Consider the following 23,970-nt stretch of genomic DNA (forward strand, 5'->3'; position numbering starts at 1 on the left):
ATGGGAGATTTGATATGCTTAACCAATGAATTGTACTAAAATCAAAATATATATTTTTGAAGGTAAATAAGATGTTTTTCATCATGGTATACATATAATTATCAATATCATTGTCACATATTATCAAGGTAGTCAGATTTGGTTCAGGTATTGACCCAACCAAACCCAAGGTTAGGAGTCCATTGGTTCCAGCAAGTCGAACCGAGTTTGATCTGGATCAATAATAAAATATTATAAAAATATTTTATAATAATTAATAATGAGCAAATATAATATGAAAACCATAATTATAAAATATTATAAAAATATTTTATAATAATTAATAATGAGCAAATATAATATGAAAACCATAATTATAAAATATTATTGCTTCGTGGTTTTAGTTTTTTGCTTTTTTTTCTAGGTTCTTGTGTTGTTTGTTCGCTTTTCCTGGTTTTCTAATAAATTCGTGGTTTATCCAATTTATTAAAAAAACCATAATTATAATATAAAAATAAGTACTTAAATTTGATATTTAAATTGATAAATGGCAATTTAGACATTAGTGTTTTCGAATTATGGCATTTATTTTCTTAGTTTTTGAATTAGTTATCAATTTAATATATTAATATATAATTGTTGAACATATCTTGATGATTTTTATTTATTTATTTATTGGTTTGTTTAGTTAGAATAGATAATAAATTTTACTTACTAATTCTTATCCTTTTATGTGGATGATAAATTTTATCCATAAATTATATAACTTATCGATCTTAACATTGAATTTTTTTTAATTTTATAAATTTTTATTTAGTTGGAATTTTTTTATAATTTATAATGAAATTACACTCATATATTATTTTATTTTTTAATAAAATAAAATATCTATAAATTATTTATTCTAACATATTAATGAATTTTATTTTTAAATCTGATTTAGTTAATTTTTGTTGTTATATTTATGAAATATATACAATTTTTTTGTAATTTTATTTATTGATTATTAATTGAAAATAAATACTAATAAGTATATGATTTGATGGTTTTAATGAAAAATAAGAAGAAGTATTAACTATTGTCAAAAATAAATCCTAGCATTATGACTCGGTTGACCCATCCAAGTCAGCCGATTCATGGTCAAACAAGCCAGGTCACAAGCTTAGCATCTAGTTTTTTCATGCCAGGTTCAATGGGGCATTACCGAACCGGCCATGTATAATAGTATAGTGACAAATATCAATTAACAAACTACACCAAAATATACAAGAAGTAAAAAAAAAAATCATTTAAAAAACTATGGTGATTGGATGATCATCCGACCGAAAAACTAATTGAAACGTGGAGGGTTTCGATTTATTTATAATTTTGCATGTGGCTAATTGGTGCTTAGGTATCGTGTGAGAAGCACACAGTGTGCTTTGCACGTGACACTAGATAACAAGTCTTTTAATTTGGACCCATGGACCTTCAAATTAAGGCCCATTAATGACTAAAACATTAACAAAAGGCTAGTTTGATGATGAAAATTTTAATTTATCCAAAAGACCTATATACCCCATGTTGAAGTGGGAAATTGCTAATGTGCCATTGTAGACGTTGTATTTACCAATACGCCCATCTTTTTCCTATTAATTTGAAAACCTTATTAAAATATTTATTTATCTTAAAGTTTTAAATTTTTTTTCCCATATGAATGAAGAAAAAAGAGTGAAGTTCTTTTTGGTCTTTTTTATTAAAAAAGTTAATTAGTTTTTGAGAATAAAAATAAATAAGTTAAAAACAATATTTAATACACATATCTCTATGAGTGTAAATGAAATACGTACCTTAAAATCGAATTTATGTGATTTAGAATATAATAACAAATAATGTTAGAGATTTAAATAATAAGTCATGCGTATAACATTGTCGTCATTTATCATTTAATTGAGAGTTTATTATCTATATTTAACGATTTTTAAAATTAATATACAAAATAATTTTAATATTTATTAAAGTATTGCACCCAGATGAAGATTTAGGTAAATCAAGGTCAATCCATTTAAGGTCCAAAAAATAAAGCTTCATAATAATAATAATAATAATAATAATAATAATAATAATAATATTATTATTATTATTATTATTATTATTATTATTATTATGGCACATATATAGGACACAGTGATGGATATAAGAGATAAGAGGACAACCTATGTTCAAATTATTTATTGATGTGCTCCATGCCCTTTGCAATGATGCTTGCATCTTTTAATTTGCAATTATGGTAGTATACTAATATGCATGCCATCAAATAAACCTTAATTTGTTTTTTCATGTTCTCAACTAAATTAATTCTACTTTGTCATCTTTCTTGTTTTTGTGTTCCAAAACCTAAATTATGTTCTTTTAAGAAGGCATGATAATAATAATAATAATAATAATAATAATAATAATAATAATAATAATATTATTATTATTATTATTATTATTATAAAGTTATCTATAAATTATATGGTGTAAATATCAAAATGGTCCCTCTATTTTGCGTTTTCCGCCCTTTTAGTCCCTCTAATATAAAATCCGTACTTTTGATTCTCGTATTTAATTACAAGCCATACTAAATTAAATAGAATATATTTAATTACATTCAAAGTGAGAAATAAACTAATATTACAACTTGTGAGAATATATGTCACGGCCCGACCCTTGTCGAGCATGTGGCAATAGCCACAACAACAAGGAATGGACTCTACAACGTCTTACCTCCTAGTCACCGTAAGGTTCAAAATAACCCTACTAACACAACTTACTAAAGAAAGATACAAAGTCCACAACAGGACCAGCCTCCAAATATAACCAAAAGGTATAAATTCAGGAACAATACACAAAACTCAAGTCTAGTAGATCCATAAAGTTTACATACACACTGCACACTAACCTAAACAAGGGGAAAAGTAGGCCACTCTATTGCTTGCCCAGCACAATCCAGTCCAACGTCACAGTCTGAGAAAGAAGAAAGGAGAGTGGTGAGTAACAGGTGTTACCCAATGAGTGGTGTCAGCATAGATATATATAACTGAGTAGTACAACATTTCCAATAGTAATACCACAATAATAGTAACATATAAAAGGAGTTCTACGTATTCCACAGACTAACATATAACAAAATGATTTATAAATAGTACAAGTAAGTAACACTTTCCAACACATTGAGCACCGCTCAAAATACAGGCTGACCTCAAACAATTCCCAAGCTAATCGTGGTCGCGACTAGCTACGGGACTACCAAGGTGTTTTTAAGACTTTTAAAATTCACAATGCTACCTTCCTTGGTGTTGGCCACTGAGATTCCCGTGTGGTGACCCGGGGTTTCTCACATAAAAGACCCCCTGTCAATGGCTCCGCGCACCTCTTAACTAGGGTAAACTCAGGGTTGACTACACCGCTTCCTATTAGGTTGGATTGTGGAACCCCACTCTGCAGTGTCGGAATAAAGTCCGTTGTCACCATCAAAATCCAAATGCCACAATGCAATTCTTTCCAATTTCAACTCGAGGAATCAAGCATATGATGTTTAAATACGGAAATATATATCAAACCATATTTCATTTGCATGTAAATACATTTACATGTAAACATGTTTTTTTCAAGATAAATACGCATAAGTATACTAGAATCATCTTTGCCAAATAACTCCATGCGCAAAATATCTATCTATATATATATATATAGCAAATGAAATCTGATTTAACATCAAATTTATGATATAAAACATATAAAGAAATACTATAATACTCTTCTTAAATTTATGCAATTAACAATTAAACCACTCACAGAACCAGTCAGCAATTTCTTTCCCTTTGGAGGATGCCGCACCACCTAGAATCAAGCAGGGAATCTAATAACTAATGAACACAAGAATGGAAACAAAATGCATGCAAATGCATTGTTACATGTTGAACATGTAACTCTAGGGTTTTAGGGAAAAAACGATGTCGTTTTGCACCAAAACGATCTCAAAACAAAGTAAAACTAGTTCCTATAGATTCCAAGTAAGAAGGGCTTCGATTTGGACCATAAATACAAGAAAAGGCCAAGGTTTTTGTGCTACAGTACTTTCGGGTTTGCTACAGTACTAAACGATGGTTTCTTGTCAATTTACAACACCAAATCATGAAATTTCTTTACAAATATTCACACAAATGAATAACAACAACACTAGCTTTGATTTGAACCCCAAAAACAACTCAAACCAAGGTTTATTTCTAGAGTTTCAAAGATTTTCAAAAATGATTAAATACGAAGAAAATACAAAGAGAAAACCTTTGATCGAAGTCTTACCAAGCTCAAGAGAATGAGAGGAAGAGAATAGGATCATTGATTCGCCGAAAAAGCTTGCAGACAAATTTGTTTTTCAAGGATTGGGTGCTCGGCTGAAGAAGGAAAACAGGAAGGAAAACAAAGAAGGAAAAGAGAAAGGGGAGAAAGGGGAGAAAGGGGAGAGAGGCACGTTGCTCTTATCCTCTCATTCAAATTTTCAAATATTCTCCTTTTTTTTAAATAATAAATTACCAAAATGCCCTTAGTAATAGAAAATAGAAAGAAATGAGTCCAAAAAACCGTTTTGCTCTGGTTTTTGGCTGCTTTTCACACATAACCTCCTGTGCAATTATGCAAAGATGCCACTAGTGCTAAATAGTCATTTTACCCCTAATGCATGTGTAAGAATTGAAAAAGACCTGAGGTCAAAACTCAGGACATGGTACCACAATCAACAACTAAATAAATAGTGAATTGATTGTCCTTATGAAAGTGTGTTTTGCATTACTTTTACAATGGTGTGCCACCACAATTTGTGGAATGTGCCAATTTTTTACCCAGGTAAAAAAAGACATCTTATTTTCCTTAATGTAGATCAAGATATTTAAATTTCTGGAACTAAGTTAACAAATTAAAAATAATCCGGGAACAACAATCTATACTTCAGCTGATTTAAATTATAAAAAATGAATGCAAATTTGTGCAAGCGGGAATAGGTAAAGTTACCAAAAGAATATGAATTTGAAACATTGCTTGCTTGTTGCCTTTTGAGTATTCAACATCAAGGATCATGATAATTCCAATGCATGGAAAGTTTGTAATATTGCAACAAACTTATTTTCTAATCAACACTTAATGTTGGTTCTAATGAATACCGTTTCCAATCAACATGTTAGGCTGATACAAATGAATCAACCATTCTCAGCAAGAAGCTTTTATGACAACATTGCATGACTTGCAAAAATATTTGAGTTTGGTGCTCCACTGGTTACTATTTGGTTTGATTGGACATGTAAATAATTATCTGCTTACCTGAATTCCTTGCTTATTGGATGCTGATTGGGCTAGTTTCTTATCTTCCGAGACATTTTGAAAAATTGCTTGACCTGGTACTAATAATTTATCCATTTGCTTGGATTCTGAGATTGGCGTGACTTGTATGATGAATTAATAAACCAGCTCTCTGTGCCCTAGTTATATTTCATATATGAATGTCCTAGTCTCATCTGGTGCCATATGTATGTAAGTCATATGTTTCTAATAAAATTTTGCATGCTTGCTTGTAAACTGTTAGTAAATCCTCAAAATTTTATGACATTTTTCATATTGTATTCCAGACAGCTTCTGAAGATCTCTTCCTTAGAAATGCATTCCAAACTGTCATTTTTGGTGCTGGCAAAGATGTGGAACCAGAAATATCTTCTTTTGTTTCTCAGAAGAATACTGATCAGCAAGGTATCTTTTCTTCCAGTTTATAATAAAGTTTGCTTATTTAATTTTAAGTTTCATTCGTTTCATGTATTTTACTTGGCTTAAACAGGTTCTGTTGTTGTCCAATTCACCATTAACTGCCCAATATTGGAACATGGGACATCTGTGAGGCCCCTTTGACGCTTTTCCTTTTGTATAATGAGATATGCCATAATTTATTCATTGTCTACGCCTTTGGTGTTTCTTTCTCCAAGTTGATAATCATGTTATCAAGTGCATGTGCATCTTTCTTGAAAGTTCATAATTGATGAAGAAGAACATCATGCAGATTTATGTGACAGGCAGTACATCTGAACTAGGGGCAGTGGAGAAATCAAGATGGATTAAAACTGTTCCGTAATGGGAACTCTATTTGGAAAGCAGAATGTGTGATCCGAACTGAGTTCCCAATAAAATAATATCCTTCCATGATCGTTTATTGCTTCATTTTTATATAAACTTTGGGTTTGTCATGTGGTTGATGATGTTGGTTTAGTATGCAATTTGTCCTTAATGATAGTTTCACATATAAATACTGTAAGAATGATAAAGTGCGAGGTTTTTCTCTGGAAGTTGATCCCTTTAGGGAGCTAGCGATTGATTTCACATCACAGAGTCCACCAAATCATCTCGTCCTGTCTGATGGTTCATTTCGGGTGAGTTGACTCTCCTATGCTGCAAACTTCTAATATATTTTTTCAACATTTTTTTGGCAAACTCAGTATTCATCTCTTAAATATTGAGCTTTGCTTCTGTTAAAGTGCCGTGGAGGGTTCTGGTGTGGCTGTTCAATGTTCTCTGTTAGGTTCTAGAGGATGATCTTGGAGTTGGAGAGTTCCTTGATCTAAAAGTTGACTTGTTGGCTTGGCTGTCAGGTCGTTTTCATCTAGTTCAGCTTTTGCCAGTCAATGACCATCAGTTCATGGGATGTGGTGGGATTGATATACCTACAGGTAATATAGCATCTATGGTTGGCAACAATGTGCTCACAGCTCATAATAATAGTAGTGTCCTCGCATCGTAAAAATGTTTTACCCTCGTTACTCTCTTTGAATTTACAGCTCTCTCTCAGTAGTATTTGCCTTGCATCCATTTGTATTTGAGGTGCAAGTCACTCAACCAATCTTCCGAAGGAAATTAAAGGTTGCCATGGACCTTCTTCATTTTACAGTGACATATTGGTAGCGTTTGATGTGCTCAGCATGCAACCTCTGAAATTGTTTAGTTTGGCTTTCTGTTATGCTAGTACTTTCTTCTTAATTCCTTTATAATTGGCATGCAGTAGAAATTTTGAAGGTGAGATCGGGTTGACAGAAAGGTCACTCTCTCTATCAGCATTCAACTTGCTTTGTGGGGTGATTTCTGAGTTTTTCTGGGCAACCGTCTCTATATATGATGTTAGTGGAGAAATCAACATGTCTTGTGTTTCTTATATAATTGCTTATCAATTCTCTAACTTGGCTGTCTGTTTATGTGAAAATGCCTGTAGAAATTGGACTGGAGCACACAAGCGGTGAAAGCCTGATCTATAAGGGCTTTTATGGCATGTCCAGTAGATTGGTTTATAGTGGCATTATTTGAATGGATTGTAGAGTCTTTAATATGGTCAGTATTTATACTCGTCGTTTGGTCCCAGAATATAGGTGTCAACATCAGAAAGGTCATTTGTTATTAACAATGAAAAACTGAAATTATTAAACACAATCCACTTTTAAGATACTCTACATGGCCTGTTGCTGGATTGGTACTGCCTCTATTATGTGTGTGTCTAATTAATGGTATTACCTTGGGATTAATATTCTTAATTTTGTTTGATGTCCAATTCTGAACTTCTAGGAGAACTAGATTCTGGTTATGAGATTTTTGATGAATATTGTGGCAATCTCAAATGAATACTTCTCTCTCTTTCTCTTTTACTTTCTCTGCGGTGAAGTATTGGGTCATCTTCATGCATGTAGTCAAAGAACTGCAAATTAAGAAAGAAAAGAAGGTTTACTTTTTAGAATTCACGTCACATGCCATTATGTCCATTCATGCAAAACACATTCAGAAGTATGAGAAGGGCACATAGGCCTGCAGCGATCAATGCATATCTCAAGTACTTTAAGTCCCACTAGATAAACTTTATATAGTATAAGAAGCATTCCCAACGTGGACCAATTTCTGCTTACTTGGCACTCTTGGTAACAGGCTGTTCAGTGTCTTATTATTGACAAAACTTATGAATACTTTGGTAAATCCTGATTCCTTTTGTTTTCCTAGTTCTCATGTGGGATGTTTGTTTCTACCTGGAGAAGGATAAAATACTTGATTTTGGTTCCTTCCTTCAATCTGGAGAAGGATAAAATACTTGATTTTGGTATATGAAGTCTATGTTTTGACTTGCTTTTGGCTATTTAGTTGCAGTATACTGTATAAATTGAAATCACATTAGTGTTTGAAGCACCTTTCTTAATTTGAAGTTCAGACTGTCATGAAGATTGCATGTATATTATTATCTTGTTAAAGTAAGCAACCACTTGACGTGTGATACGTGAGACAACTGCCTGGCTATTTGATGACCTTTGCACTTGCTTTCTGTTTTCTAAGAGACTTCTTTGAGACATCAGACCACACACAATGGGGCTGCTTTTTCAGGTGTTCTCAAAAGAAAAGGTAATAGCTGTGATTTCATTAAGCTCTTGTTAGAAACAATCCAAATCACTACGAAAGTACCTAATTCGAGATACTGGATTCTTTTTAGAGGTTTACTATTTTGTAGAATTTTTGGTATGAATATCGGCAACTACATTTTTAATGAGCATTTTATATCATTTCTTCTGATCACCTGATACATTTTTCATCAGCTCCGAAGTTTGTTTTCAAAAGACAGGCTGCATTATGAAATTATATGTTTCCACTATTACATTCAATACCACCTACATTTACAGGCAACTAAAGTTCATTACTACTTTGGAATTTGCTTTTAAGAAGATCATTTCTTAGTTTTGCATTATGGCAAATAGAATTTTCTGTTTATTTATTTATTCTCATGGTTGTGATTTGCTCACACTATATACCAGCTGTCAGAGCGGCAACTTATGCAGGAAGAACAGAGTAGTATTGAAGGGATTTGCCAATAGGTGTTGATCAGGAATAGTGGATACGTGGGTATACCTAATTTGTTTCACATGAACACATCTACAGGTGCACCACCAGATTATTTTGATAAGAATGGACAAAATTGGGGGTTCCCAACATATTACTGGGAGATGTCAAAAGATAACTTCGCATGGTGGCGAGCTCGTTTAACACAGGTTATTCTGATTGTTGTTGCTTTTTCACTTTATGCTTTTCCATCATTTCATCTTTTCTTATGCACTAGCCTTTTCTCTACTTTTGCAGATGTCAAAATATTTCAGTGCTTACAGAATAGATCATATTTTGGGTTTCTTTAGAATCTGGGAACTCCCTGATCATACTCTTACTGGTCTTGTAGGAAAATTCCGTCCTTCCAGTCTCATTAGTCAGGTAACATAAGTTAAACTAGAGTAAGCAGTAATGCAAATATTTGGTTGTAGATAACTAAGCAAATAGTTTATCTAGTTAAATAATATATAATTATTATTTTCCAAAGAAATGCTAATTATTATTTCTGATTCTGCAATTTTTACTGAAAGAAATACCGCATTTTAGGATGAGCTCGAGAAGGAGGGTATATGGGACTTTAATCACTTGAGCCGTCCATATATCCGGCAAGAGATTTTGCAGGTTTCTGCTTAATATATCTATCCTTGGCTTAGCCGCAACATTTATCTTTTGCCTTCTTTTCTGCTATGACGGTTGTGTTAATAACCTTTTGTTTATTTCAGGAAAAATTTGGATCCCTTTGTACTGTTATTGCTTCCACCTTCTTGAATGAATATCAAAAACTCTGCTATGAGGTACTCATCTGTTTTTGCATCTGTTTTTATCTAGCTCATTGTTCTCTAGTCCAGCGGGAATGAGGTAGCATAGAATTCTTGAGATAGGCATCCAAATCTTAGCCACGTTTCATATTGAGTAATTAATAGCCATTTCACTAATTGGTCTTTTATTATAATGTCTGCAATTTCTAGGGAAGCATCATAAATCTGTTTCCTTGAAGCCAGTTAATAGAAGCAAATGTGACTGCAGTATGTTCATTGTTAATTTGAATGGCGTGATAAGACCAACGAATCACTAGTTGGCTTTATGATTATGCTCAATACCCACCTTGTTGAAGTCTTAAACTGATTAGCCAGCACTACAGGGATAAAATACCAATAAGCTCATAATTTAATGATCTTCATTGTGGACTGATCAAATGGATGTACATGCTTGTATGTATGAGCTTTCATGGTCCACAAGGTGGATTAATCTGATTCTTTTTTATTTCTTCAATTCTCTTCAAATTTATCCTTTTTAACAATCAGTTGATAAAAAGAGATCTATTTAATTTTAATGATCTTCAGGTAGCAATCAGTTGATGATTGTCTTTAATTTTGATCGAGACAATGAAGAGAATTTAATTTTGTCAATAGCCTCATTTTCTTTGTTCCTTCCCTTTCAGAATATTATTCTTATCAGAAATTCTGAAGATGCTAGAAATTTTATCCTCGCTTTTAACTTGGAAGATACATCAAGTTTCAAAGATTTATATGAACACAGGTGAATTTTATGAAATGCAATTCATTGCATTTTCACTTTGCCACACAGCAATAAGCTTGTCTTTACTCTTCATTTCTTACTGCAGTAAAAATGTTCTCAAAAGACTGTACTACGACTACTATTTCTGTCGGCAAGAAAATCTTTGGCGTCAAAATGCATTGAAGACTTTTCCTGTTCTCTTGAACTCATCAGATATGTTGGCTTGAGGAGAAGATCTTGGACTCATTCCTGCGTGCGTGCATCCTGTGATTCTCTATTCTTTTTACTCCTTTTCACAGTTATCATAGTCCACAAAATTACTAAATTATATACATCATTATGTTCTGCTTTTCTAGGTCATGGAAGAGCTTGGGTTGATCGGCTTGCGTATTCAAAAGAAAGTGCAGTGAGCCCTGATCTAGAGTTTAGTATTCCTTCTCAGTATAGCTATATGATGGTATATCTGCATTACATACCACCGGATTGCTGTTTTACAGCAATTAATTTATATGCATTTTCATGACATGATCTTGTTAGAAAAGGTTATTGCGATTACTTTGCTGCGTCTTATATATATGCATTGTGTATGACTAGTTCTCAAATAATACCTTGATGGTGAATGCAAATACTTTCTACATAATTTGATTGAATACTGACAATGGGGTTGTTAATTCGGTGCTTGGGTCTGTGCACCGTCATGTCATGATTGTTCCACCATGCGTAGCTGGTGGGAGGAAGACAAGGGAGAAGATGGCGATACTATAAGAGCGTCATCGGCTCCGATGAAAGTACCACCCTCTCATTGTGACCTGATATAGCACATTTCATTCTTCAGCAGCAGTTCAGCTCCATCAATGTGGGCAACAAAGAGCTGTGTTTGATTATCGGAAACTCTACTGAGTCGCATCAAATACAAATTTCAAACAAATTATTTTTCTTTAAAGTCTATTACTTGATGTTGTGTGTTCTGAGAGGTGTTAGAAATAATGAAGTCAAACTTGGCTGTCTATCATTTTGACAAAATTGAGATTCAATTAAAATGTGAGTTTTTAAATGATTAAAAGCAAGGTTTTAATTGATTAAATAATATATATTTAATTAAAAATTATTTATTAGGGGTTATAACCGTTTCCATAACTATAACTAGAGTTTTAAAATTTTAATTGTATAATTGCCTCTTTCTAGAGGTGGTTAGCTGTGTTTGATTATCGAAACTCTCTTCGAGTCAATCAAATACAAATTTCAAACAAATTATTTTTCTTTAAAGTCTATTACTTGATGTTGTTGTTTTTAATTGATTAAATAATATATATTTAATTCAAAAATTATTTATTAGGGGTTATAACCATTTCCATAACTATAACTAGAGTTTTTAAAATTTTAATTGTATAATTGCCTCTTTCTAGAGGTGGTTATAAAAAGCTGCTAATTTAAAATTTTTAATGATCGAGGTGGTTATAATACGTATGTGTGTTGTTAATTGCGAGAGATGGTTATAACCGTCTTTCAAAAACCTCTTCTTTAGTTATTTATTTATCCAGCGGTTGTATCAAAACCGGCTTTTAAATTCTGAAGTCGACAATACTGAAATTAGATTATAAAAGGCGGTTAAAATCGCCTCTATAACTCATGAAAACCCGCCTCTAAAAAGCTATCTTTTTAAGTGTAGTGCACATCTACGAATAAGTCAAAACTTTTCATGCTAGTTTTAATTGTATTACTTTTTCAATAAGAATCTTTATATTGTATGTAAGATATTCATTTTTAGGTTATGATGTTTAGTTGATATAGAATGTGAACAGAATATGAAAATATTCTGAAATATTTTTGAATGGAGTAACATTTCTCGAATTTGTGTGCATTGAACAAATGCCTGTTGACATTCTTTATGATTGGTTAATGTATTAATATTGTAAATGATATTGTTATTCAGCTCTTTCTAGTTCATTATTGTTGAGCGTATCTTAGTTTTCAGGAATGAAAACCACCAATGATTATAGAGCAAGACTCCATCATTTTAACAATTCGACATCAAGGTTCGCAAATAAGATGTATTTGATCCTCAATGCATGTCTGACAATTCATTGCAGCAACATGAAAGATGAAGAGTGCATTACTGAAGGATTAAACACTCAATTTGAAGGGGTGAGATCTGGTCATATTCTCCAATGAACTACAGACCTCAAGTTATGCCCATTTAATGTAGTTTGATGGGACATAATTGAGCCAATAAGCTGTTTTAAGTTATGTCAAGATTTCAAATTTTAATTTAGAGTTAATGATACTTTTTGCCAGATAAACAAAGTGTACCTTAACAAACTCAGTGAATGAAGCCTTATTTATCAAAACAACCAAGAGCAAATCTCTCTGTTATTCATCACTAGTGCCCTTTCTTTTTTGGTCTAAATTCTTTTCTTTTGCTATTAATGTGCATATAATATTGTCACTTACTTGACAGTGTATGCTCAGGCATGTTTTCCTGATCACAGAGTTGCTAATGTATGATGCACACATAATTAAGTAATAAGTGTTATGATTTCTTCACTAGCTGATCACTTAGAAGATATATTCACAAAGTCTTTGACATTGTCAAAAATTTGCTCAAAGTATGCCCATAGTGCATTAAAGATGAGGTGTTAAAATTAATGACTTTTCCAAACTAGTGAACAAAACTCTAAATAGATTTGGAAAAAAATTTCTAGAGACCTTAAACAAGAATGTCTATATGTTATATATATAATAATAATAATAATAATAATTTTTAAAGCTACGGCTCGACTATCCTCGGCTAGAGCATCAAATCCTTCCGGCGAACTCGATCATGACGCCCCTCAGGAGTAGTCGCATTTCCAAATCTTCGCGACCAGGCTCGAGATGCGCGCATGTGTCTTCCAGCAGATCGAGTTTTCTACTTTTTATTTTTCCTTTCTATGTTTTGTTGTGCCGCTTCCTTCACCTCTGGGTGGAGAATCTTATCACTTATCTTGCTTTTCTTTATTCCTCAATAAATCGATTGGTTTATCCACTTTTAATATTATAATATTAGAATAGTTTCAATTAGAAAAATGTATAGAAAAATCTAGAAATTACTTTGTAAAAATGAGAAGATATATGTTTGTTTTCTTTGTAGGGGTGTGAGAAGGCTTGTTCCTCATTTTATCTTTTTGTTTGTTGTTTTGATTTGCTCGTTTTTCTTCGTTGTTACCACTTCTAGTGGTTTCGTGCTTCTTATTGTTCTTACCCGATGTTTTTGGCGTGGGGTTGACTATTGTGTTCTCTTTTAGTTGGTGAGATGGTTTTATCACTCTTTTCATATTTTGTAAAAATCAAAAGATTGTATATAGAACCACATTACCAACTACTATGAATACCCATAAGTTTTCAACATTTAGAAATCTAATATTGAATGAAGAATCTTTTTGTCAAAACTAGCCATAAAATTGTATATCATGTTTTAGATTAAAATTGGCATATATGTAACAGGCATGATGTCCACAAATTATATTTATATTCAATATATATACATATAAAGTGCGCAAAATGGACCCAAATAAAGAAAACAATAATGATAAAGATCATTATGCTGATTACCAACTTTACTTTTGGTATAATTCTTTTTTCTTTCCGTTCTTTTTCTGTTGTTCCCCAATTGGCCATATTAAAGCACTACATTGGTGGATATCTTTATTCTCCTTTCTTTATATCAACTTCTTGATATGCTTTTGCTGCAAATACAAGCAAGCATCTCTTTAGAACAGAATCATATTGAGAAGGTTATAAATATATAGATCATATTTAACTTTCTTCTCTTGATCACTACTGCTTGTCACCACTTGATCAAAAACAAAAAGAGAAGGAGAGAAACAAATCAATGGCTGAGGCTGCAGTGGGTTTTCTAGTCCAGAAACTTGGTGATCTATTAGTGCAAGAAGCCATCAATTTTGCATGGAGTGAGAGACGAAGTGGAGTGGTTGGAACGAGAACTGCGGCGGATGCAGTGCTTCTTAAAAGATGCAGATGCAAAGATGAGCCAGGGAGATGATGAGAGAGTGAAGAACTGGGTCAGTGACATGAGAGATCTGGCTTTTGAAGTTGAGGACATCGTTGACACTTTCATGTATTGCAAGCTGCGTAGACAACAGAGGCAGTCTGGTTTGCATTGGTTTCATCAAGAGGTATGTTTTGCCAACACCAATTTGATTACATGAAAATAAGCACTTATCATATATATAGGGAAATACTTCTATGAAAAACACCAATTTTATAGCTTTGAAAAATTACTTATTTTTCTAATTCAACTTATATAAATATACATATATATATATATATAATTTGTGAAATTGTTTCTTTCAAAATTTATTATATCAGTGTTTTTAGAATAAACGTTTCATAGAGTTTCGAAATAGGATACTGGGTCATTATTCTTGGATGAGATATGTCTTTGCTAGACTTGCATATGGTACATGATGACCTATTCTCCACTTTCTTTCCCACATTCTCATGAGTTTCTTGCTCTTGGCACTCACATTTCTGGTGATTTGAGATATAAAACTTTTATCTATTTATATAATTACCAAGCATCTGACATTTCCTTATGTTATTGACAATTGGTGTACCAAAGTCTTCTACGATTCTTATCCAATTGCCTGGGAATGTTGGAAAGATTCATGAACTAAACACACACCCCATGTAATAAATGCTATTGGAGGCTCCCAAAAAGAAATAAAAGCTTTGTACTATTTTTATTTTACTGAAAGTTTTAAATTTGCATTGTGATCTAAGCTTAAATTAACTAAAATTAATTGAAAGCATAGGATGAGGTAAGATGAATATCTCAAACTTCAGAGTCGCTAAATTTCTCTAAATTATTTGATCAAATGAAATTCTACGGTAGATGCATTAAAAACTTGGAGCATATCGGTATAAGGAAAATAACATCATGATTTTTCTCGGTTTTGTATTTATATTTGATGAATTGGTGAGTAGACACAAGGTTCATGTGGATGTTGAAGGGGTAAAAACTAAGTTGCAGGAGCTATCTCGAAGTAAAGAAGTATATGGCATTGAAACAATTGGCACAACTAGTCAGTCTAAAAGTCAAGGCATGATTCCTATATTGCCCCAGCTGAGTGATGACATTGATATGGTCGGCTTTGATGATGAGAAAGAAAAGATTGTGCAAGGTTAGTGGACATAAACAATACAAATCGGTCATTGATCTCTAGTGGGTATGGGTGGTCTAGAAGACCACACTAGCTAAATCTGTTTATAATGATTTTTGAAGTCAAGAGGATTTTTGATATATTTGCATGGGTAAATCATATCTCAACAATATATACCATCCATGAGGTTTTTGAAGAGAATCTCATCTGAAAATTTCTAGCAACTCCATCCAGCTGACACAATCCAAGACCTCTCGGTTGCTATTTTAGAAAAATTGAAGAAAGGCAAAATACTGTGATTGTCTTGATGATGTTTGGAAAGGAAAGATGTATGGAATGAATTACTAAAGTCTTTCAAATGTTAATAAGGGAAGTAGAGTTATTATCACTACTCGCATCACAAATGTTGCTATGATTGCAAATCCTGCTACCAAACCACATGAATTGCGTTGCTTAGATGAAAAGGAGAGTTGGGAGTTGTTTCTTCGCAAGGTCTTCCCAAATCAAAATATTAAAACATGTTGCCCAACATATTTGGTTGATTATGCTCATCAACTTGTTCAAAGGTGTGGAGGTCTACCACTAGCACTAGTAGTCCTTGGAGGACTTGTCTCAACTAAACCACAAACCCAAGATGCATGGCGGAAAGTTGTTGAGAGCATGAAATGGCAAGGGAAATTTATGAAAGGTGGAGAAAGGTGTTTAGAAATACTTGCATTGAGTTATAATGATTTGCCATATTACTTGAAATCGTGTTTTCTAAATTTTGGTTGCTTCAAAGAGGATGAGGAAATTCCTACACAACTAATAATTAGATTGTGGTCAGCAGAATGTTTCTTACCAACAAAAAATGGTAAAAGCATAGAAGAATTTGGATTTGATTGTTTGGAGTTAGCACAACGATGTTTGATCCAAATTACCATGCTCAAAAATCGTGATAGCATAAAGTATTGCCGAATCCATGATCTCTTGCGTGACATGTGCATTTTAGAAGCCAAAGAGAACAAATTTCTTGAAATTTACCAAAAATGACATCTACTGATTAGTGCAGCTGACGATCGATCATATTTAATGATATTGAGACTCTAAACTATCCTAACTCAAAGTTGCGGGGTCTATTCTATGGCAATAGTTATAACCTTCTGCCTTTTAGAGCTCCGAAAGGACATGACTTGGCAGATTTAAATTACTAAGAGTGCTTCTTTTGGCTAGTTCCGGATATACGAGAAATTTCCTAGTGAAATTAAATCATTAATTCATTTAAGATATCTTGCGTTGTATAATGATGATTTGAAGGAAGTTCCATCATGGATTGGTCATCTCTGCAATCTCCAGACTTTTATTGTATCCTCTGATGAGTTAGAAAAGATATCAGATTCACTTTGGACAATTGGCAATCTCATTCATGTTGATCTACAAAATGCATCAAGGGTTCCTCCTCCAAATATGGGAAATAATGTACCAAAGAATTTGCAGACTTTAGAAGGGGTAAATGCTGGACCATGGATAGGAATGCACTTCAAAGCTCACAAACCTATGCGAATTGAGCATAGAAAAAGTCTCTAATGATCATGCCGATGCCCTATCTTCATCACTCCAGAAATTGGGTCGTCTTGCCTCCTTTTCTATAGAGAATGATCCTGATGATGGAAATGAAATTCCTTTGGACAACATCATTACAGCCTTTTCCAATCAACACTGCCTCAAGGAATTACATCTCAGTGGAAGTTTGAACCCTGCAAACAACTTCCACACAATGATGTATTTCCTCAACAACTAGTGGATCTATTTCTGAATTTTCTAAATTGGAGCAAGACCCAATGGCAACACTAGAGAAGCTGCCATGTCTCAAATATCTCACGACTCTATTATGATACATATAGAGGCAAGCAGATGATGTGTTCGACAACAGGGTTTCCCTCAATTGTTATCCTTGTTTATTAGGGGCTCTTCACGAACTTGAGGAGTGGACAATAGAGGAGAACGCAATGTCATGCCTCAAGTCTTTGCAAATCTACGAATGTATTAGGTTGAAGATGATTCGGAAGGATGAAGAATTTGCCACTTGATCAATTGAATTTAACATCTATGTCTGAAGAATTTAAAACTAGGATGAAGGAGAATACAGGAGAAGACTGGTACAAGATACAACATGTGCCCAACATCTACATTTTTTAATAATATTAAGTGAGTTCCTTTCTTTATTTAATTATTTGGTATAACTTTGATGTTTTTTTGCTATGTATGACCTTTCCATTTCATCTTAATTAGAATTAACTCTCTCTCATCTTTTGATATTTCAGCATATGCAGCCGCGCAATGGATAATATGTTCAATTGTTAGTTGCCTTCAAAAGGTAAGTCTTAATGTTTTGTTAATTTTTATTTACTATGTTTTGTTATCAAGGAATTATCAAAATATCAAAAAGCAAAAAATACATACATGGATTATTTGTATAGGAGCGGCGTGCGTGAGGAGTGCTTTTGGACTTCAAAGGAACTCCATATTAAGTTAGCAAGCAAGGGAACATACATGAAGTTTCTTATATATGAACTCTACTTCAATAATTGATGTTTGTGTGGATGTCTGTGATTTTATTTATGTAATTTTGTATGGGTTTGATATTTTGTGGTTATATGGCCACACATATATGTTTATATTTGTGATTTTATTTTGTAACGTAATTGGGTTTGATACTCTATCATTTTATATTTATTTAAGTGTGTGGCAATGCTTTCGTCTATTATTATTATGCCAATTTATAATTATTTGTTGGTGTGATTTATATAACGCAAGTATACGTTATCACAAACAAGTAATATAATGATAAGAGAGTATCGTTCCCACGAGGATTGTGTTTATTAATTACCAAAATTATTAACCCTAATTTTACTTTACAAATGAGATTGAAGAGATTTAATTTAGAAAATCTAATTCATGGATTAGATATATATATATATAAGGAGAAATCAATGTCAAGAGATTCTAGGGTTTCCGAGTTCACCTAGACAAATTCTACCTAGATCATCTAGTTCAATTAATCAACATTTGTTTCTTATGTTGTCATCAAATTTCCCTAAATTACATATTAATCTTTCTCAAGCATCAATAGCATATTCCACTAGATAAGTTAACTTCATCTCTGAGATAACTGTGAACCTATAGAACTCATTAAGCTCTAGAAATTTATAATGATGTATACAACCTCATAAATATCTCTATCTTATGATGATTGTATGATATTTCAACCAAGACCTCATTCAATTATCACCTCTCAGTCTCAAATCAAATTACTAATCATGCAATTGGTGATCAAGCAATCACAAGCATTAAACATAAATTAAAATATCCAACATAGTTTTGAAACAAACATCAATTGAATTAAACAAAGATGAGTCTAGGGTTTTCCATAGTCCGCTACATCGTAGCCCTAGAAAAAGTATTTAGAACATAATAATTGCAAAAGTTTGACATATGAATAAGGTTCATAATCAAATAAACAAAAGAAAAAAACTAAAAACTAAAAGCTCGTGCAATGAATCCGCACGAATCTTTGCTCCACGGCCTCTTGATCTCCGAAATCCTCCCCTCTTTCGTCTCAACCCTAGACCTTTTTATAACTTGAATCGGGGTAGCCTCAGGGCGCTATACTTTCTGCTTTTGTACCTCTTGATGTTGTAGCCTAAAGCGCCTGCATGCTAGCGCCTAGGCGCTAGATTTTCTGTTTTGCTTGTTCCCTCTTTGTTGAAACATTGCTCTTATTTCTTCAATCTTGTACTTTTTACGCGTTATTCCTTCAAATCATTCTCTTTCTTTCCTACAATGCAATAACAATAAGATTATGAGTAAAATTGGTTCAAAATAATTCATATTTAATTCATTATAAGTTAAAAAATGTCTATATATTGAGTGTAAATTATTACTCATCATTATTGTTTCCTTTAAATTCTAATATAATGATGTTTTTTGTTTTTTAGAAAATGTATAAACTATATGGTGTTGTCTAATATCGAATTAATGCAACATGATAATTTTTTTCCAATTAACTGTCATTTTTAAATTTTTCCAACACAACAATGGATGTTGAAAAGGTAATAATTTTCATTCATTCATCTCAAAATTTTATAATCTGTTTTATAAAATTAAATTTCCATTTATTTCAAAATTGGCATATATAACAAAGGGTAATATCTAGAATGACATTTAATTTTTATAGAAAAATATATAAATTCATATAAAAACAAAATAAAAGAGTGTCATCCGCTCCTTTGTCAAGCATGGAAGATTTGATCTACTTAAACAATGAAGGGTCAATAATAAAAATATTATAATACTTAACCAAGGAGGGTCAATAATAAAATATTATAATAATTAATAATGAACAAATATAATATGAAATCCATAATTATAATATAAAAAAATAATTACTTTAAAATTTGATATTTAAACCGAGAAAATGGCTATTTATACATTAGTATTTTTAATTATGCCCATTTATTTTTCTCGGTTTTTGAATTAGTTATCAATTTAATATATTAATATATAATTGTTGAACATCCCTTGGTGATTTATATTTATTTATTTATTGGTTCGTTTCGTTAGACTAGATAAGAAATTACTTACTACTTCTTATCATTTTATATGGATGATAAATTTTATCCATTAGGGTCAAAAATATCGAAAATATCTATCTATTTTACGCTTTTAGCCCTTTAGTCCTCGATATAAAATCCGCTATTTGCATATTTTTGTCCTTTTGGTCCCTCCAATTGATGGATATGCCCTTTTGTTCTTTCCAGCTGATGAACTGGAGGGACCAAAAAGGATGAAAAATGTGTAAATATAAGGGACCAAAATAGCAGATTTTCTATCGCTAAACGAGAAAATCGTGCAAAATACAGACTAAAAGAGACTGGATTTTATATTAGAGGGACTAAAATGGCGGAAAACGCAAAATATAGGGACTAAAAGGGCGAAAAACGCAAAATAAAGGGACCATTTTGATATTTACACCTATCATTTACTTATTGATCTAAATGCTAATTTTTGTTTTTTTAAAATATTTATTTTTTATATTTTTTATTTAGTTGGAATATTTTTATTTTTATAATTTATAATGAAATTTCACTCATATATTATTTTATTTTCTTAAATAAAATGATGTATTTGTAAAGTATTTATCATAACATATTAATGATTTTTTTAAAATCTGATTTAGTTAATTTTTGTTGTTATATTTATGAAAAATATACTTTTTTTTTTGTAATTATATATATTGATTATAAATTGAAAATAAATATTAATAAATATATATGGTTTTGTGGTTTGAATGAAAATAATAAGTATTAAGTATTATCAAAAATAAATCCTAGCATTATGACTAGGTTGACCCATCCAAGTCAACTGGTTCATGGTCAAACCGGCCAAATCACAGGCTTAGCATCCGGGTTTTTCATACTCCGATCTCAATCGGGGTATGCCCTGGATGGCCAAATAAGCCATGTATAATATAGTAAGGAGACAAACATCAACTCACAAACTACACTAGAATATACGAGCAGTAACTTTTCACTTATAAATTTTAAATTTAATAATATGATTACAACCATGTAAGCGGATTCTTCTGCGAGTGCTTCAATTCCTCAAAAATCACTTAAAAAAACAATGATAATTGCATGACCATCCAATCGAAAACTGATTGAAACGTTGAGGTTCCGATTTATTTATGGTTCTACACATGGCCAATTGGTGCTTAGGTATCGCTGTGAGAAGCAAGCGTTGTGTTTTGACGTGACACTAGATAATAAGTCTTTTTAATTTTGACCAATGGACCTTAAAATTAAGTCCCCATTAATGACTAAAGCATGTAAACAAAGGCTTTGTTTGATGATGAAAAAGGGTTGTCAGTATATATATTTATATAATTTTATATGAAAATTTAATATATTCAAATAACTTGTATACCCTCATGTTGAAGTGGGTAATTGCTAATGTGCCATTATAAACGCTGATGATGTTACTAATCCGCCTCTTCTTTTTCCTATTAATTTGAAAAACCTATTAAAATATTTATTTATCTTAAAGTTTTTAAATCCTAGATGGATGAAGAAAAAGAGTGAAGGTCCTTTTGATCTTTTTATTAAAAATTTAATTAGTTTTTAGAATAAAAATAAATAAGGTAAAACAATGTTTATTTATTTATTTATTCATTAGTGAAGAGTCTTGCTGCATTTGCTGTCCTTCTAATGTTGTGCCTTTTAATTGGTTTTCCCAGAATGTTCACTGTATGATGAGATCAGAGTCTTCTAGAGTTTAAGTGGTAATTTTTGTATTGAGTTTGTTGAAAATGTCTTGTAAAAACAATATATATATATATATATATATATATTGTTAAAAACAAGTTGTCATTTGTAGCATATCAAAAATTAAAAACAATATATATATCTGTAAAACAATACGAGACAAAAACACTTAGATATGAACCTTATTAGAGCAATGACTCCAAGTATCATGTTATAAAGAGCTCTGTAACTAAATCTCAAAGCAAAAGTTATTTCCAAATAAATATATGGTCAGAATTTGATCAGGAGACCCCATCTATGGGGACAACCATTGCCAAACCTGACAACCAATGCATTAATCTTCAAAATACTAACTAGCAAGACATTAAAAAGAAAAAAATAAAAAATATAGGGTGAATCATAAAACACCAAATTTATCCAAAATCCAACGGGCCCAATCAACTTCATTGTCCTACATGTTGATGAATTAGATAGAATTCAAATAGTTCAAAAGAAAAATGAATAAGTGACTCTACTATAGGTTATATATAACCAGTCAATATATATCGAGTCGCCTGATATATATATATATATATATATCAAACACATTTCTTGATTATGAAAAATGCATTTATAAGGACCAAAAAGAGTTGTATACTACAATAGCCATTTGAATCAACACAGACTAAACAAGTCCAGAGTTCATCTCTGCTCCAAAGACATCTACAGAATAAGTCCAAAACTTTTCATGCTAGTTTAATTATATTACTTATGTTAATTTTTAAGAATCTTTATATTGTATGTAAGATATCCATATGAGGTTATGATGTTTTAATTGATATTGAATGTGAACAGAATATGAAATATTGTGAGATATTTTGTGGAGTAACATATCTCGAATTTGAGGTGCTTTGAACAAATGCCTGTTGGCATTCTTTATAATTGGTTAATGTATTAAAAATTGAAATGATAGTTGTTATTCAGCTCCTTTTCTTAGTTCATTAATGTTGAGTGGATCTTAGTTTTCAGGGAATGAAAACCACCAATGATTTGGAAGAGCAAGACTCCCATTTTAACAATTTGACATCAAGGTTCTCAAATAAGATGTATTTGATTTTCAATGTCCTGACAATTCATTGCAGCAACATGAAAGATGAAGAGTGCATTGCTGAAGGATTATACACTCAATTTGAAAATGAGATCAGGTGATATTCTCTAATGAACATCACAACCTCCAAGCTATGCCCATTTCATGTAGCTTCGGAGGGAGGCATAATTGCGCCAAGAAGCCGTTTTAAGTTATCCTCAATATCAAATTTTAATTTAAAGTTAACGATACTCTTAGCAGATCAAAACAAAGCATCTGTCCTTATTTATACAAGAGCCAACTCTCTGTTGTTCACTCACTAGTGTCTTTTATTTTTGGTCCTCAATCCTTTTCTTTGTTATTAATCTAGTGCAGAATATTGTCACTTACTGGACAGTGTACTTTTCAATCAAGTTTTCCGATCAGCCAGTTGCTAACGTAATGACACACATATTAAGTATAAATGTTATGATTTCTTCACCATGATCACTTAGAATATATAGATTATTGTCTTATAATACCCATACGCTCCAGAAACCATATCAGTGAGATATTCACACCATAATTTTTTTAGACAGTTGTTCTACAAAATTAATTATGTACAAATTATTTGTTCGGCATAGCAGAATAAAGCATATTGAGTATCATTTCCTCCAAAAGGTAACAATAAAAGGAGAAATAGTTGAAGCATTGCAAGATAGAAAACAAATTACATATATATTTACAAAGTCTCTGACATCGTCAAAATTTGAGGAGCTATGAAGTTTGTCCAAGTATGCCCATAGTGCAGTAAGGATGAGTGTTAAAATTAAATGATTTTCCAAACTAGTGAAGAAAACTCTAACTAGATTTTGAAAAATTTTCTAGAGCCTTTGAACAAGAATGTCTAGGATGTTACATAACAATTATATTAGAATAGTTTTAATTAGAAGAATGTATAGAAAATCTAGAAACTAGTTTGTAAAAATCAAAAAGATTTATATATAGAACCATGCACAAGTACTATGAATACCCCATAAGTTTCTTACTTTTGAAATCA

General features: G+C 31.9%; 1 long non-coding RNA gene and 1 pseudogene across 1 annotated transcript; both read left to right on the top strand.

The window, feature by feature from the left end:
• The first annotated feature begins 8,311 nt into the window (after positions 1–8,311).
• On the top strand, positions 8,312–11,301 carry LOC120255369 (annotated as a pseudogene).
• Positions 11,302–17,614: 6,313 nt separating this feature from the next.
• LOC120257294 lies at positions 17,615–18,294 on the top strand. The gene is made up of 3 exons (XR_005535634.1): positions 17,615–17,750; positions 17,867–17,919; positions 18,023–18,294. It is a non-coding gene; the product is annotated as an uncharacterized LOC120257294 (long non-coding RNA).
• The last annotated feature ends 5,676 nt before the right edge of the window (positions 18,295–23,970 follow it).

The sequence above is a fragment of the Dioscorea cayenensis genome, chromosome 3 (genome assembly GCF_009730915.1).
Source record: "Dioscorea cayenensis subsp. rotundata cultivar TDr96_F1 chromosome 3, TDr96_F1_v2_PseudoChromosome.rev07_lg8_w22 25.fasta, whole genome shotgun sequence".
Lineage (NCBI taxonomy): Eukaryota > Viridiplantae > Streptophyta > Magnoliopsida > Dioscoreales > Dioscoreaceae > Dioscorea > Dioscorea cayenensis.